Source organism: Mastigoproctus giganteus, chromosome 13, assembly GCF_048544385.1.
Source record: "Mastigoproctus giganteus isolate SK-2022 chromosome 13, ASM4854438v1, whole genome shotgun sequence".
Taxonomy (NCBI): domain Eukaryota; kingdom Metazoa; phylum Arthropoda; class Arachnida; order Uropygi; family Thelyphonidae; genus Mastigoproctus; species Mastigoproctus giganteus.
The window spans coordinates 163043030-163059915 of record NC_143587.1 but is presented as its reverse complement, the minus strand read 5'-3'; the positions used below and the strand labels follow the sequence as shown (position 1 = coordinate 163059915).

The 16886-nt window shown below is 41.1% G+C and overlaps 1 protein-coding gene across 1 annotated transcript in view; it reads right to left on the bottom strand.

The window, feature by feature from the left end:
- Positions 1 to 15760, bottom strand: part of LOC150076567 (E3 ubiquitin-protein ligase PDZRN3-like) — a 61030-nt gene extending 45270 nt beyond the window's left edge. The window contains exon 1 of the mRNA XM_090387384.1: positions 15693 to 15760. The gene's annotated coding sequence lies outside the window, so the exon portion shown is untranslated. The remainder of the gene's footprint in view (positions 1 to 15692) is intronic.
- Positions 15761 to 16886: the final 1126 nt, after the last annotated feature.

Genomic DNA, 16886 nt, shown 5'->3' with positions numbered 1-16886 from the left:
CTTAGGGTTTCTTCTTTTGGGTATGGGTTGTACCCTGTAGTGATTCCACATTGTCGGGATTGATCCGGTATTTAATATCTGATTAAAGATTGACAGAAAGGGCTCCACAATGAAGGCACTGCACACTTTAAGCATGAATAGAGGAAAACCGTCAGGACGAATTGTAGTTTTATTGGGAAGTCTACTGATGGTATTTATGAGGTGTTGCTTTGTTAGAGATATAGTTGAAAGGGGCTGCCTGGAGTGTATGAGGAAATCGACCAGTTTTCGGGTGTTTGGGTCTGATGGCTCTTCGTTGAAAGTCAAAGATACCCTTTTCTTCCGTATGGAAAACTTTGTTGCATTTGGATGCAATACATTTGGAGTGATTTATTCTGTTGAGTACCAGCTGCCGGATTGCTTTTCTTTTGTATTTAAGGAAGGTTGCCCGCTCTTTCTTGTACATCGGGTAGTCAGCTGAGTATTGAAACCTTTTCCATTTTCGGAAAGTTTTTTTGTTTTCTCTTGAATGCAAGGCATTAGGCATTCCTAGTCACGCTCACTTGCGTGGCCTTTGGCCTCCACTCCCCGGGCGGGAGGGGGGGGGTTACCTCTGGTCTCCTCCCCGCCGCCCCTCTTTCCGCTCTGGTGGGGCAGGCCTGCCTCACTGATTTGGGGGTCATATTCTCTATGGACCCCATATCTCTGTCTCGGTCCTGTTTTTAGAACTCAGTCCTGTCATAGTCCACTCTCAGATTTATAGACAAGATCTCGTATCTCTATTAAGGATTACCCTGACTTCACAAATATTGTGATGTGCTTATGCCGTATTCTAAACAGCTATTCACTCTGAAATGCACCTCTATGATTGAATATTGTTCCCACACTTGGAACGGCGTTCCCAAAAGCTCCCTATATTCTATACTCCATTCGAAAGAGGGCAGACAGGATATTTAATGACATGTCTCTTATAAAATCCCCCCCCACTCTGTGTATCATAGACGTTCTGTTTCTGCTGTGTGCCTTTCTATAGATACTTCCATGGACGCAATTCTTGTGAATTGGCATCTGTAGTTCTCCCACTTTCTTCCAAACCAGTCCGAACACATGCCTCAACAATTCAGCATCCACTCAATGTCCACCTCACAGAACCGACTTTTTTAAATTCCTTGCTTAACACATCAACTTTGTTTTCTGGAACTTTCCTTCGCATGTATTTCGTGAAAATTACAGTATACAGAAATTCAAGTCTGATGCCAACAAGTATCTTCGTTCATTTTCTCAACCTTCAATCCATGCATTTGGCCATTTACTCATTAATATAGGAACAGGAAGGGACCTCTGATCTTTTAGTTGAAACTGTCAATATAATACTGACATAAGATTCGTAACCAATTCTTTCAGATCCTTGGATAATAACTGCACATTATAAGACAAAGTCTTCAATGTAGCAGTTTCTTATTGATTTATACTGCGACTTTCTTTAACTCAAGAAGTTCACTGAAGAAAATTCCTATTTGCAGAGTTACAAACAGAAAATCTAGCTTTGGAAAAAGGATAACAGATTATGCTTACAGAATATTTTTATGGGCCCTTTTCGCAACTTGGCTGAATTAGTCAGTCTCAGAAGAGGGTGGCTGGATGAAAAACCCGGAAAACTCGGGTTTTTCATCCAGCAAAAAGCAAATCGAGCAAAAAGCACACGCAATTCATAGACAATATATACGGCCCAATATGACCTAAGTTGTTGATGCGCCTAAAACCTTACAAATAATCAGTCAACGTCTAACCTTCACATAACAACATTGATTGGAATATTTATTGTTCCATATTGGGTTTCGGCAATCTAAAATATTATTTTGGGTTATACTTCTAGAACATTACAAAAAGTATTGTCACGAAAACAAATCGATGTTAAATTTCCACACGAAATTTGAGTATAAGTGCTCTGTTCATTAGAATCCAAAGAATTCAGATTTTAAATTTTAGATGGAAAATCGAGCTTTCATCGGGTTTTGAATAGCTGCCCATTAATATAGTTCTGGTGGAATCTCTTAAGGAGAGAAAGGTCGCTATTCGATGAACTCTCCCGTGAAAATAATAAATCTCTTTTAGCCAATATCAGGCTATTAGAAAAAGAGAGCGGTGTTGGGCATCAGAGAAATATTTCTTGTTTTAAGCATCCGCGTAGAATGAAACTAAATTATGGAGTCGAGGTCCCTAATAACCTGAAACTTTCTAACTGTTCACAGGCGCTATTCGGACGGTCTTCTGCGAATTTATCTCTCGGAGAAGGAGAATGCGAGCTTCCTTCAAAGCCCTTGCTTGCCCGTAAAATATGCGTGGATTACAAAGTCCGATGTGGTGAGTGTCAGTCTCTTTATCCTTCCAACACTGTTTTCAAGACTTGCTGGCGCGTCTCCGTGCGCATCGTAGCGTCTCCACCAGCCACGCTCCTTACGCCTGACTGGCAGTTTCGCAGGCCGATTAACTTTCCTCGCGTGTCAGCTCCAGTGATGCGAGGATTTGGATGCAGCTGCTTCCAACAATCCCGCTACGTCCTCATTTCCCGGGTCTCCATCACTGTCATTCAACATCAGCCGACAGTCTCTCTGTTTCAGTTACTTTCTCCCCTATTTTGTCATTCCATCATAACTAGGTAGAATTTGTTTCGGCTTTTACAAGGATTATTATGCAAATATTTGTACATCCGAAATAAATTTCATGGTGTGCCCAAATGATTTCCAAATAGCTTACAGCAACGTTTTTAAAGTTCCTCATCTATTAATCAAGACGAGGTCTTGGGCGCCACATTGGATGCAGTTCCTTATTTCCAAGGATTATTAATGCTAAGGTTCGTGTTTACTTAAATATTTTACGAATATAAATTATAAGTTATATTTTGTATATTCATCTTGCTGGAAAAAGTTCTCATTGGATCAGTTTACTCTGGCATTTCTTTTAAGCTGAGATTTTTCAACTTTATTTTAAGGTATCCTCAAATGCAAATGATATCCTAGAATCATGGATAGAATAAGGGTTGGGGGGAGGAGAGTAAAACTTCCTACTATTGGTTCGAACTTCTGAAGTATGTAATTTTAAGGAAAAAATATTAAAAAGAAAGTTTTTTCAGAGGAGTTGAAATGTGAGCAATGATGGGTCATTGACATAGATGTTCTAGTTGATTTAGAAGAAAGAAACAAGTAGAGTTGGGCATCCGATTCAGAAGGCGAGTCCGAAGAAATGCCCTTAAAAAATGTCTTCAGCAAAAGATATTTTCAAAGGAACTAAGGGTCTAAAGACATCTAACTTCATATATGATCATTTTCCTTAAGGATATTTGTCAGCTGCCTAATTGTGGTCGATACAGAACTACGAAACCTAACTGCCCTTTCCAACCTATTCCACATATTCTCAATTGTATTCAGATATGTAGAATTAGGTGGCCAGGATAGACGTTGGAAATCTTCGGAAAGATCCTCGCACCATTCAGATACAAATTTTGCACAGTGCATAGTTGTGTTATGGTATTGAAAAAAAAATCCACCATAATCCAGTAGCATTGAAAAACTGCAGGTTGAAGTTTGTATTGGTCCGATACGACAGAAGGGTATTCACTGGAGGTGAATATTCTTCTGTGAAACTATGAAATGGTTAATTATAGCCGCCATTTAAAAGGTACAGCATAGCGCTGGGTGCTTATTCAAATATAATGGTTCCTGTCTCCCGAAACTGCTTCCACAGTGCCCAGAAGAGAAGACTGTTGGCTTCAACTCCAACGGCCCACCAACTCAAAGGATCATCTAAACGACAATGATGATTAGTCATCCTGGGTACTGGGGATGTGGCCATCCCCTGAGCAAGCTAAAAAACGGAATGAAGTGATGCGGTGGTAACCCGTGTTTTTATGAATAATTTGCGTAATGCGCCGCTGTGTAAGGTGGTAGATCGATTTCTATTGGATACTCGGAATTTACATGTCAGGATGCCAATTATACCAAATATTCACTTTCGGCCACATGTTCACAATAAAATATTCATGAAAACATTTTGTTCCGTTAATTTTTTGGAGCAGTGTATTTGCATGCACGACGCACTGACTTCTTATGGCCGAGTTATCTTAACGTTAATTCAGAGCTATGCCAATCCCGTTTATGGTCCCGATGATATTTTATTCAGAAATATTTCTTAAAATTAAAAAAAAAAAAAAAAAAACCTTCTAAAGTGTAATTTTCAAATTCTATCTCTCTGTCACAAATATTCCTTAAAACCTCCAAGAAACGTTTTCGGCTAAGTCTCTACACCTCTTGATATTGACAATAAAGCTCTGAATTCTTAGATTTCTTAAGAGAAGAGTTCTCAGAGTAGTTCTTTAACTCTGCGAGTTCTTATTTGCAAACCCGTCGCACAATAACTTTCTAGGTTGGTGTCGGGAAAAAAACTGATGAATGTAATATTTTAAAATTAAAACTGGCGTTACGTATGGTGATGCTGGATGAACCAAGGACGACTCCTGCATATGGAATTTAACAGTTTTCTGGCGGCGTTGTCGTAGAAGCCCCTGTCCGGTCCAAAAATGAGCCTTTAACATTCCATGCACGTTTTTGACTTTTAACTTTTGAGAGGGAAAAGAAATTTAAAAGCTTGAAAAATAGCAGAAATCCGTAATAACCCTAGACCTTGGCCTCTGAATTCGCCGGATATGAATCCTAAAGAACATCTCTGTGGATAAGTGGATATTGACAGATCCGGCGTTTGGATTCTCCAGTTGGATTATCGCAGATTCATGAAATGCAATTCTGAATGGTAAAATGTACGTACATCCTGCAAGGTTCAGAGTCCATGCCACGCGCCGTGGAATGGACTCTATAGAAGACCATAACCACTGTTAGGTAGGTGGGCATAATGACCAAAAAAAAAAAGCAGCATAGATTCTTCCACTCAGACCACGCCAGTGGGAAGAACATAGTTCATCAGCTTATTGTATAAGTAGTGATTGTGAAGTTGGTTGGAGATAGTTTTATCTGTGACTTCCTTAAGACGCTACTTGAATTTACAAAAGCAAAGCTCGAATCTGTTCTTCTTTCTTCAGTATAGTAGAAAGAAAGAAGGGTCAGTCGAGCGTATAATTTTTCCTTCAAAGTTGTATTTTCTAGGGAGGAGCTGATCTCCATATGAATAACCGAAATGAAACTCTTGCTGTATTTCAACCTTTCTCCTTTTCTTTCATATTCATCAATCATCTCTTCGCTCTCTTCTTTCCTAAGGATAACTTCGCCCACTGCTTCTCGGTCGGTTGTTTCTGATGGATTCATCACGAATATATCATTTTGTTGTTTTTCGAATGTTGACAAACCTGGAAGAAAATCCAATAGCTTTTTCCGTTCGCCCACTTTCCATCTCCTTTGACCCTCCTCCGACGTATTGTTTTCATGAAGGAAACCAACGTCTCGCCCTCCTGAGTTCTCCGGATAATTTTTCTATTTCGAAGCAGCGCATTTCCTTTTCTTTTATTTATAATTTTATTCCTTTTGGAACTGTGGGTGTTCATGCAGGCGGATTAATTGGCGCGAGGTTGAGCAGTTGCCACATTAATCTCGCTCCGGGAGATTTACATACTTACGAGGGTGCGTCGCCAAGAACTCGCGGGCGTTACGAAGACAGACTCGCGATAATAAATGTGACACTATTTGTCACTTCTGTTTACACTGCCAGATGGCGATATTTTGCATCGGGAACATATTCGTGTGGACTGATGAAGCAAATATTCTGTATATCAACCCCGAGAAAGTTTAAGTTTGGAAAATACACACTTTGGGGGGGATAATGGCATCGAGAAAAGAGCAACGAGGAACACTCCTTCGGGAAAAAAAAGAGTTTTCTCGAAATGAGGCTTCAACGTCTTTTCTTTCGTCTGGAGGACAGCACAGAAAGTGTGGAAAATATCCTATTTCCGCTCTGATCCCTCTTTACAAAGACGACATTGAGAAAGACCCCCGCGAAGAATGGTTTGTGTGCCCCGCAGATTTTTAAAAGGCATAAAAGTGCATTCTGAATGCGATCTTGCTGCGGAGCACGATGGAACGTCTTTAAATGTAGATGGAAGCGGTACTTTCTGAAGAACTTTCATTAGCGTGACACAAGCGTTCGGTTTGGGGTTGATAAAGATATATTTACTTGGCAAATATTTCATTTTTCAATCCTTTGTGGGCTTTTATTAAACACTCGCTCTCTTGGAATGCCTTAATACTCTGCACCCGCATCTCCCGCTTATGGAAGTTCAAACTTCCATAAGCGGGAGATGGTAAGAGGAGACATTCATCTTTGAAAATGTTATTCCTAGAAATTAATGTCATCTTCTGAATGCTACAAATAAACAATGTATTCCAGTTTCTTAGAGCAGCTGTTGCTGTTCAAGAACCAATTTGTTGGTTGAGTTCATTATTTGATAATACTGTTCATTAGGGAGAAAACAAAGGAGATAGATGGCATTGGTTACCAGTTGAGAAAGGTTCTAGTGGCCTGAGTTGCTTTTGCAATGTCATAATAACAACAGTCATCGGACGATGAATGCTGACATCTTCATGGTAAGATGAACGCATTAATTCTAATTGATTCCATCTAATAATTCCGTCCAATGCTTCTTTTAAATAGACCCTGCCAGCGTATTCCTTGACTGAATAAAATAAATAAAATTTATCCCAAATTACCCTCCGCCAAAACACAAAATGGAAATTTGTTCGAACAATCAATGACGCTCTGAAATTTTCCTTCAGAAAAATTTCTACACATTTGTCCTGCAATTATTCTTCATCAATTTAAATTTATGCCTCCTTATGTGCATTGCCTGAGAAAGAGTAAGTTGCCTTCAGTATTTAGTTTCTTAAAGATTTCAGATACATCACCATGCAGATGCATCCAATCTGTCGATCCGTGTAATCTCAGATATGTTCTAATAGATGCATATCCGACGAATTCATTCGACATCTAGTACACCTGGGACTCATTTCGTGTTTGGTGAACCACTCTCATATTATATGGCCAGCGTGTTCCATCCGGGAAGACAGTCACCATGAAGGGGTGTATCCGTTCAGTCACAATGGATAGCTAGTTTTTAGCATTCAGGTGCGGTCTAGGAATATGAGGGATTCCCAGTAAAGCATCCCATATCTGCAGCTACCTGCCTGTTTCTGTTAATCAGGACACTGTAGTAATTCTCCGCAGTTTGTCGCAGGACTCTCCATCTACTGTCCATATGGCATAGCAGAAAACGTGATTTGGCTGTAAGCATGGTATCTCAACTAGGCACCTATTCCAGTGGCCCATGCGGAAGAGGATTCATTGGATCGTGGTCTTGGAAAACTGCTGGTTGTCCCCTGGTCAGCCTTTCCACCGTTCACATCTATCGGCTCGCACTTTCATCACGACCATCGATGAGACATGGGTACTCCCACGTCTCATCCACATTCCGCAAGGTTCTCAGTCTTCTCAATACTATCCGATCAGTCCGTGATAGTATTGAGAAATAATTTCATCAGATCGCGTACCCTGTCCATGCTTATAAAGTACTTTGGGACGCACGCGACGAACCAGCAGTAATCAGAACTCATTCAAAGAGAAACTTCCTCTGCTTTCTTTCGCCTGAAAGAAGGTGGATTAAATTTTCTTATTTAATTAATATTAAATAATAAAATAAGTGAAATATTTTTAAATCTACTACTTCATTAAAATGTCTAGTTAAAGAGCTGTAACCCAACAAAAAGGTGAGCCTTTTACATTAATGCATTTCTATTTCTGATTTTCTCCGAGATCTCTCATATTCAGAAGTGTTTTCCAGCGCCATTAAATCTTACTTCAGTAAAAATAATTTATCCGCCTTATTTAAAAAGATGCCGAAATCCAGAGGAACAATTAACTCACGCGTCGCCAGCTATTGTTTTGCACTTTTCTCTCCCAACGTAATTGCTTCTTAATGATTCTAATTTAAACATCAATCGGATTAGCTCTTCCTCTTTCTTCCTTTAAGTTTTTATTATATTTGCGCGATAGTCAGCAAAAATTTTATCACGAGAGCCCCCTCTGTGGTACGAAAATTAAGGATTCGACCTTGTTTACATTTGTGGCCCTCCGTTTTGCACATCCGTACGCCTCTTCCAACATTAGTTACCTCTGGGATAAAAACGACCCGAAGTGCCCCGATCCCCCCACATAATGGCGGCATTATCATCACGATCATCCCTCTTTCCCAGTAATACCCAACAGCGGGATCGTCTGCTTTGCCCAGCGATGTTCACGTCGCCTAACAAGTTTATAATATTGATTTCCCCTCCGAAACAGCGCGATGCGAGCTACCTATAGCTTCATTAGGGCCACATTAATAACACATTGATCACGGCCATGGCGTAGCGAGAAAAGGGGGTTTGGATCCACAGCTACTTCGGCTTTCCAGGCTGCTCAGTTGGAGGCTAAAATACAATCCAATACTATCCGCACACACACACACCAAGTAGCTGTTAAGGAACCGTGACCAAATATCTATCTATAGGAACTTTAAGGTAACATCGCATTTGGAGAATTCTAATAGCACAGTTGTGGATCTTCCAAGACACTATATTCTTACCACGTACTAAATACGAAGACATTAATTCCCACCCTCGTAATCCATCATGATAATTCGTCTAGCAGCGATAACTTCGTTCATTTACGATCATACATTTGAATGAGCTCTGGATAATCTGGATAATTCACGTATTGCTTGCTCGTCTTACACATGATTCCCCCACCTACCTGCATTGAGGCTTCTGGAAGATATACCAATGGCAATAGGTTATAATGAAATCAAATCTCCACACTCTCGGGTTTTTCATCCATAAAACAGAAAATCTACCTCAGAACACGTTAAAGACAATATACAAGGAGCAATATGGCCTTAGTCGCTGATGCTCCTAAATCCCTACTCCAACAACCGAGACACCTATTTATCTTACTACGAAATTTCAAGACTATAAATGCATATATCTTTCATATGAGTTTGATGCATCAAGGAGTCCTCAGTGATAGAATATAGCGAAAGAGGATCATCAACAAAACTCTCTGCTTCAGCAAACAAAGCAGTAAAATCTTCGCATGTGCTTTGGCCAACCGTATGTATTTCTTTAGCACTTTTTGCAACTCCTACGGGGGGCGCCTCACTTTAAGGGGTCTCAATAGGACTGAGATCGACGCTGTAAGCAACGAGGGGGAAGGCTCCAAACCTCCATATATGAAAATAATGTTTGTTTTACACCATCAAGAGAAAATGCAGGCATGGTCCAATTATTCGAAGGTGTCATATTTCTTAAGGAAGGAAATGGATGCCGAAAAATGTAGAAGGACAATAGCAAAATGCTGGTCATAGTATCGGTGGGCTTCATCACGCACGAGTAAATTGGCTAAGGTGGGTCGGAGGGAGGGACCTTAAATTAATGATTACATCAAAATGGAAGCTGCTCAACAGACCGGTATCAAAATAACCATCTCCTTCTTCTAAAGGCCACATTAACTTGTTCCGCAGAACAGCGACGCCTAGCGTTTTTAATTAAAATTCTGAGCTGTCAGTAATCATCTTGGCCGCAGCCATCGGCCACGTGATCGAAGGTGTCTCTGTTGGCTAGCGTCGATACGGTGCTCGGTACCTATAAATCTGCGATAACACGCTAGATGAAATTTAATTACGGACTTATGAAAGTCGCGAGGTGGTTTCCGAGCTTCCGACATATGATAGGGTCTATAAAAACACGTGCACTCATTTACATGTCCCTGGGGTCAACGTAGCGTAAACTGCTTTCGTTGCACCTGATCCGGGGTTGTCTGGAGGTGGGAATTAATCTTTTATACGGCGCAGAAGGGGCTACGTGGCTTTCTTCTTGGTCCTCGTTAAATACCAACACCGGGATGCAAACTTTAACTTTTCTTAAGTCACTGGCTAAAACGTTGTCTTAAAACTGTGCACGCGGTCTTTGGGTATCATCGTGGGAAACGTCCCCAACCCTTCCAAACACGATTCAGAAGTTATGAAACAAAATTTTATGTGCAGGAAGGTCATCCGGACAACAATGTCGTTAATGAATGAACTGCAATGGCGGTCGGTGGACGCGGTTAGTTTTTAGATGCTTCTTCAAACTGCGAAATTGGAGTGGGTGGTGTCTGTGGCTTGTTTGACGACGCACCAAACTGGAGTGACTCACGAAAGACCGAGAAAAACAACAAGGTGACACCGATGACAACAGAAAAACCAGTATGTACGTTCCCGCGTCTTCCCCTTCCCTTATCCGTTGACATGTGACAACGAATGTAAAGAATTTTCGCACGAGGCTGTATCGAAAAATAAATCTGAGAAGGCCAAGTCGGAAGCGTCAGAGAAAGCCGAGAGGAGGTAAAAAAAAAACAGTCGGTCTCGCTCTACTGGCGGCAGCTGAGCCACGGTCCCTCGATACAGAACGCTTCTTCACCCGAAAGGGGCGAACCCGGTGAGGCACATTGTTCAAAACTGACGATGTAAATTCGTGGAACAAACCGAACACGGCGCTGTTTGTTCTTGTATTCTGTTCCGCTAAGTCATCTCCTCCAAGGTACACTCGCATCACGCGGCTGTCTCTAATTTCGTAGAAAGGTCGGCCGCCTCAGGACATAAAGCTTCTGATGTAATTAGCCGAGTTACGTTTAGCAGCAACACGGGGGACGCCTCACTTTAAGGGGTCCTCAATAGGACTGAGATGGACGCTGTAAGCAACGAGGGGGAAGGCTCCAAACCAGCGGTAACCATTCGCTACCACCACGTCCCTCTGTGCGTTAATAGCTCGCGTGCTGGCCATCCAAGTAATTCGGCGAAGAGGTTTTCTTCGCCGAATTATTTGGATGGCCAGCTGTATCTTGGTGGTAACATTTACAACCGCAGATATACCTCGGCGTTGCAGTCCCAACGCTACTCACTCGCTCACTTTTGATGGTACTCCTACTTAGTTTAAGATGCGCTGGAATCTTACTCAGTGGAAGACACTTATAATTGCTTTTAAATGAAGGCCTTGAAATAAAACTTCTCTTTAACGTTTTGCAATGTTAAGAGAAGCTACAAGAGGTACAGTTGAAATAATCTTTGGTTACACGTACGTAACATTAAATACCTCTATTAATACGTTGGAACACATATGTGCCGAAGAACTTTTGAAGTCCTTCGGTGCATGTTTAATAAATCGATGAAGAATTACTGAACCACACTAGAATTATACGCTTCTCTAACAGAATAGCGCATTGGTCCATTTTGAATTTCAATGACAGCAAGATCCTGTGTGAGACAAAATCAACTACGCGCGTTGGAACGTCTCAGATGTGTCTGATGGAGTTCTTCCATTCCTGTTCGGGAATGACCTTTTTGATCTGTCAGATTTGTTGCTTGCTGGGGTTTCTATCTTGGATGCGTCTGAGAGCCGTTACAGATGATCCCATCAATTGGATTCACGTCTGACGAGTGTGCGGGCTATGGCAGATGCTGGATACTATACCGCTTACCATTTTTGCATGATTCGCGTCTTGTAGACATCGTCGTATCGGAAACGATCTTCGCCGTTTAGATTATTTAAAATGTTGCTTTCCAATTTTAGAGCAGAGGTGGATCAAACATCGCTAGTTACCCCCGTTGAAAATTCTGCCTTGACTTGTTGGGTTTGTCCCATAGTAGCCACTGATTGAAGTGCCAACTGTAGTGCCTCTCGTGAGATCGCTGATGCAGGAACATCACCTACAGTAACATTTTCCTAAGAACGAGGGCATGCGGATATCTGTACGCTTGATTCTCTAATAAATTGGTGGGATAATGCATACACTATACTAAGTCTATTGCAAAATAGACATTTTACCTGAGGTTGCTTGAATAGCTGTCTTCCCAGCAAATCCCACACATTGTCAATAAGACTGAGATCAAGTGAACGTGGGGAGCAGGGAAGATGGTGGAAATCCGTGTCATGTTCTCCGAACCATTCCTGCACGATTCTGGCAGGATGCGCTGTTGCGCTGTCATCCATAAAGGAACCATCACCTTCGGGATAAAAGTGTAACATTGCAGGATATAGCAAATCTGATATAATATTCAGATACTCTCTGGAGGATATTCGACCTTTCAACGGTATCAATGGACCCAGTGTGACCTGCAAAGCATCCCCCATACCATGATACCTCTCCAGATGTTTGAGTTCCCTTAACAAGGAAAGCAAGGTCCTTCGCTTCGTGAAGAGTTCTTGCCACACTCTGCCTACCATCAGTGCAAAATAAAGTGCATCGTAATTCGATTGACCACCATGACTTTCTTCCAAACGGATTTGTCTGTTTTTCTCTGAAAAAGTGGTTTCCGAATAGGCAGGCGATGCCAATACCAAATTTCTTCAATTCCTTGCGCATGGTGCGAGTTGAAATAGGGCAATTCTGAGCTTATTGAATTGTTTTGCTGAAACTGGGTGTCCTATTTTTCATACAGTTCTCCTTAGAGTACGCCGGCTCTTGGATCATTGTTTTTCTGCCACATTTACGCCTTTGAGATGTGGAAGAACCGCTTTCTTTCCAGTCTTTAAAAACCTTTGAGATGGATTCTTTTGAGAAACCTTTCTTTCTTTTCTATGTCTTTCCTTTCTTGAATCATGGCTCGTGCTAAACGTGCACCCACGATAAGACCTTTTTCAATGTCCGATAGATCACGCATCTTCCCCATTCTCTCTTCAGATTACTGCAGTCGAACAGCCTGTGCAGCCTTTATACTCAACGAGGCAAAACGTCATCACTCCACGTAAGTTGGCTTTACATCTATTTACATTTCTTCTGTCTGCGAATGTTTTAATACAAAATTTCGAATATTTTTGGCCATTGTGTGTCTTTAAGTGAAATAAATATATTAATAAATTATATTTATTAATATATATATATATATTTTAATACCAGAGTTCGTCTTAATGACGACAATTACTTTTATTAATCTATTACAAGGAACAGTTTCCAGCAGTAACTTCCATCAACGTATCAATATTTGTATTCATTTAATTCATCTCATTTGCATGATTTTCCTGTTGAAATTTATCAAATCTCTCTCTCTACCACATAATTTCGTATTCAGCATTTAAATTCCGAGAAATTAAAATACATCGTGTTCTTTGAGCTTATTTTAGAACTATATAGAAATTTAAAGCTCAGTTAATTTTTTAGAAATTTATGAATACATAAATTAATGAATATAAGTAACATTTATATGATTTTACATTTATATAAAAATATTACTTTAACTAGATCTGTGGATTCCGGCTGAAATTATTTAAGAAAAGTTTCCACTTCAATGGATATTATTAGTATCTGCCGTTCACCTTAGAAATGATGGACTTGGTGCATCGTGGCTTAAGTTGCCAAAACATCGATAAAAAATCGATGGAATCAAATCTTTTAAACAATTTCCAATAGATTTAGCGGCTCTTTAAAATATCTGCCAGCGTTAATAAAAGACACGAACATTTCGAAATTTGAAAGCCAATATTGCTCTGATACTCTAAATGAACTTGTACTCAAGAACTCGTTTCCGATTGGACATTGAAACAGACGCGTGCCTCAGAATGCGTAGTAGACGATTCTGAAGTTGCCTTATTACGCGGGTTGTTTTAGTCGAAATTAGCAATTTTAATTCCGGCGATATCAGCGAACCGAAAGCTCTCGAAGTTGAGTTCTCCGGCACGTGACATGACTTGATAAACAGAATGATTAAGAGCTTTGTATTTTTGTTTAGAGCACAAGTGAGAAAACCATCATCGATAGCTGGATGTTCCTGGTTTACATCCTGTTGCTTGCTTGCCCGTCTCTCACTCCACTCGTAAATCAAGCGATCGAATTGCCGCCAACCTTCGCAACGGTCCAAACCCAAGCCATAGAAAAATGGCTTCTCCGCACGTCCCTTCCTCTATCAGGTAAAGCAAGATGTATAGGGGCAGGGAGGTCTCTGAGAAAGGTTGCAGCTGATGTCTGGCAGCTTTACGGAGGTATTTCCTCCTCTACACCCCACGTCCCCAGACTGTTTCGTGATCAATATAGGGGATTGCTTGGGCATCAAGTGAAGACTATAAACATATGAGAAAAGAGGGGCGAAGTTATTTTTCTTGTTGTGTCACTGTAATGTTCGCTGTTCCAAGTGAGATAAATGTTTCTGTCTGTCGGGATGTAAGTTGTTGTTGAAAGAATAATAAGACTGAACACATTTAGAATTACTCTCTACTACTTGAGTTATGCACGCCCGATCGGTTTAAGATAACTTAAGCATAAATCAGGAAGGTTAACCGACCACTTTTTATTAATATTTTTATTTATTTCACTCATAAAAAGATATTCGTCTTACGTTTTTTTTTAAATAACATCATTAAAATAACAAACTTTATTTGAAATAAACGACTTTCCATCAATAATTCTTCGGCTTATGTTGAAGATGAAAAACGCTTCGAGAATAAATTGTGTTAAACCTGAATACTGATAAAATTCGTGAAACCTTTCGAAGCTGCTGTAAAACGCGACTGTGATTTTTGCCAAAGTTCAAGCTAATTTTTAAATAATTTAATAAACAAATTTTCTGTTTATAAACCGGGATGGTTACAGTAGTTCTTAACCTAGAAAAAGATTCACCTATCTCTGAATATTTCTCGCTAACCGGCTACGATCCCTTCATTTCCCCAAAGGTATTGGTTATGAACTAACTTAAGAATTAACGTATTACACTACATGGGATACACATAGAATCTTTAATGGGTTGCTGACGACAATTCAACAATTATCATCAGTATTACTACTTCAGAGAGTACAATATGGGTTCAGTAGCCTTTGGGAATGAGAAAATGTGGTTGTGTTTTCACTCATTGCGTTATACTAAAAAATCCTCGTGCAGTAGATGACGTGTGTACCCTCGCGAACCATATGAAAGCGATCATCTTCAATTTCCTTGAGAAATAGGAAATTGTGCAGTAGTGTCCTCCGCGAATTTCACCGCTATAACGCCAAATGGACCATTGGACCATTTCAACCACTGTTGAAATTGACCAAATGATCCATTTCAATAGAGTGGATCGAAGAAGGCAGGACATTCTTTATCCTTATAATGGACCCACCTATGATCTAACTGCAGTAGTTCCTTGTCGGGATGCCCTTAGGTCCATCAGAAAACCTTGTGGAAATCCAAGTGGGCAATTAAGAGACAAATCTTGGAAGTACGCAATATTAATCGTAATTTAACAAATTCTCAAGCTGATAAACCGTGTTTTTCGGAATGTAATGCACAGACATCGGCTGATAATTTCTTATTTTATTGCTCGTACGAAGGCAGAGACTTATTAGTTGCCCCTGCACGTGGATATTTTTTACCCGATGGTATTTACGTTGCCAGACTAGTTTCTGCAGAAATTGCCCGGCTAACTGCGAGTCCACAAATCAGATCAATACGCAAACAACGTGGCATACTGGGGCCCAACGCCATTGTGTTGGATTACCCAGGAAATGAGAGTGAATGGCTTCTGATGGTCCCACGAATATCGAATACACAAAGCAATATTACGAAGGACGATACTTTAATCTTAACTGTCGCATAATTCGTACCACAAAAACGAGAACACAAAACAAGGGATTAACAGAGAGGTCAAAAAATTAAGAGGACATGAGAAACTCACCGCTTTTCCCGTTGTACAGTGGGCAGATGACCTCTGAGCAAATCACCTCTGCACCCTCTACTCTCCACAACACCCCCCCTCAGAAAGTAAAAGCGTACGATATGCGATGGTGGTCGGCGGCCCTGGACTCAGAAGGCGGTTGCCAAGGCAAAGTTAGCCACGTGGCACATGTGCGCAAGAGACGAAGGCCTTGTCTACCGTTCCCGGAGACACCTATTTGTTGTTGCGTGGAATTGGATGAGGCCCATCCACGGCCGAAGGGGGGTAGCGATGGCTAGAAAGAGATGCCGGCTGTTTCTCTGCATCCATTGCAACGTAGCGTCGGGTCTTTCCTGTCTGTGAATGAGGAGAACTGCCGGGGCGTGTGCGCACGCGCGCTTTTCCCATGTATGTATGTACGCGTTACCGCGGGCGTTCTTTGATCAATGCGTGTAAGACGGTGATCGCAGCGAGGAAAACGGGGGATAGCTTACTTGTTACTGGTAATGGAACGTTGATTTAGTGCCTCAGGCAAGGGACGGTATGTTGGGGGAGTTATTCCCATACGGACGTGCCGTTCCACTTGTGTGGGAGGAGGAGGAGGTAGGGGATAGAGATTTGTCATTGCTCATCCCTCATCACGGAGAACATGGGGGAAAGCTGTTGGAGTACAGGTGAGTGCACGGAGATGCGCCTCGTAAGGAGACGAAAGATCAATAGCCCAGATTAAGGAAATGAGCAATGAACTGACACAGCTACTTAGGTACCTCGCTACAGTGACTAATAAAAATTTTACTGGTTCCATTCTAAACAGAGGGGTCCTTATTTCTTCGAATTTGTGTGATTATTTTGCGTAAGAAAGACGGTTTTCTTAAATTCATTTAAGAAAACAGTTTTTCTTAATAAACTAGATATCACACGCGCATTTCTTACAGCTTGTAGATAAGACCTTCCCATTCAAGTGTGCCTTTGATGCGATCGTATGTTCCGGTTTCAAATCCGCACCGCTCGTGTTCAGATTAGCTTTGGTGGCATCGAAGGAATGTGGAGACTCCACGTGAAAACGAGCCCGCAGCCGCTACCATGAATAAGTTCGTCGTCAACTTGCGGTGCGACATCCCACATATTGAGTCGACAAACATTCAGCCCGAAATCCCCCTCATCTTCGATGTCTCTCCGATAGTTGCGCGAGCATAACGCCGATGTCGTTGTGTC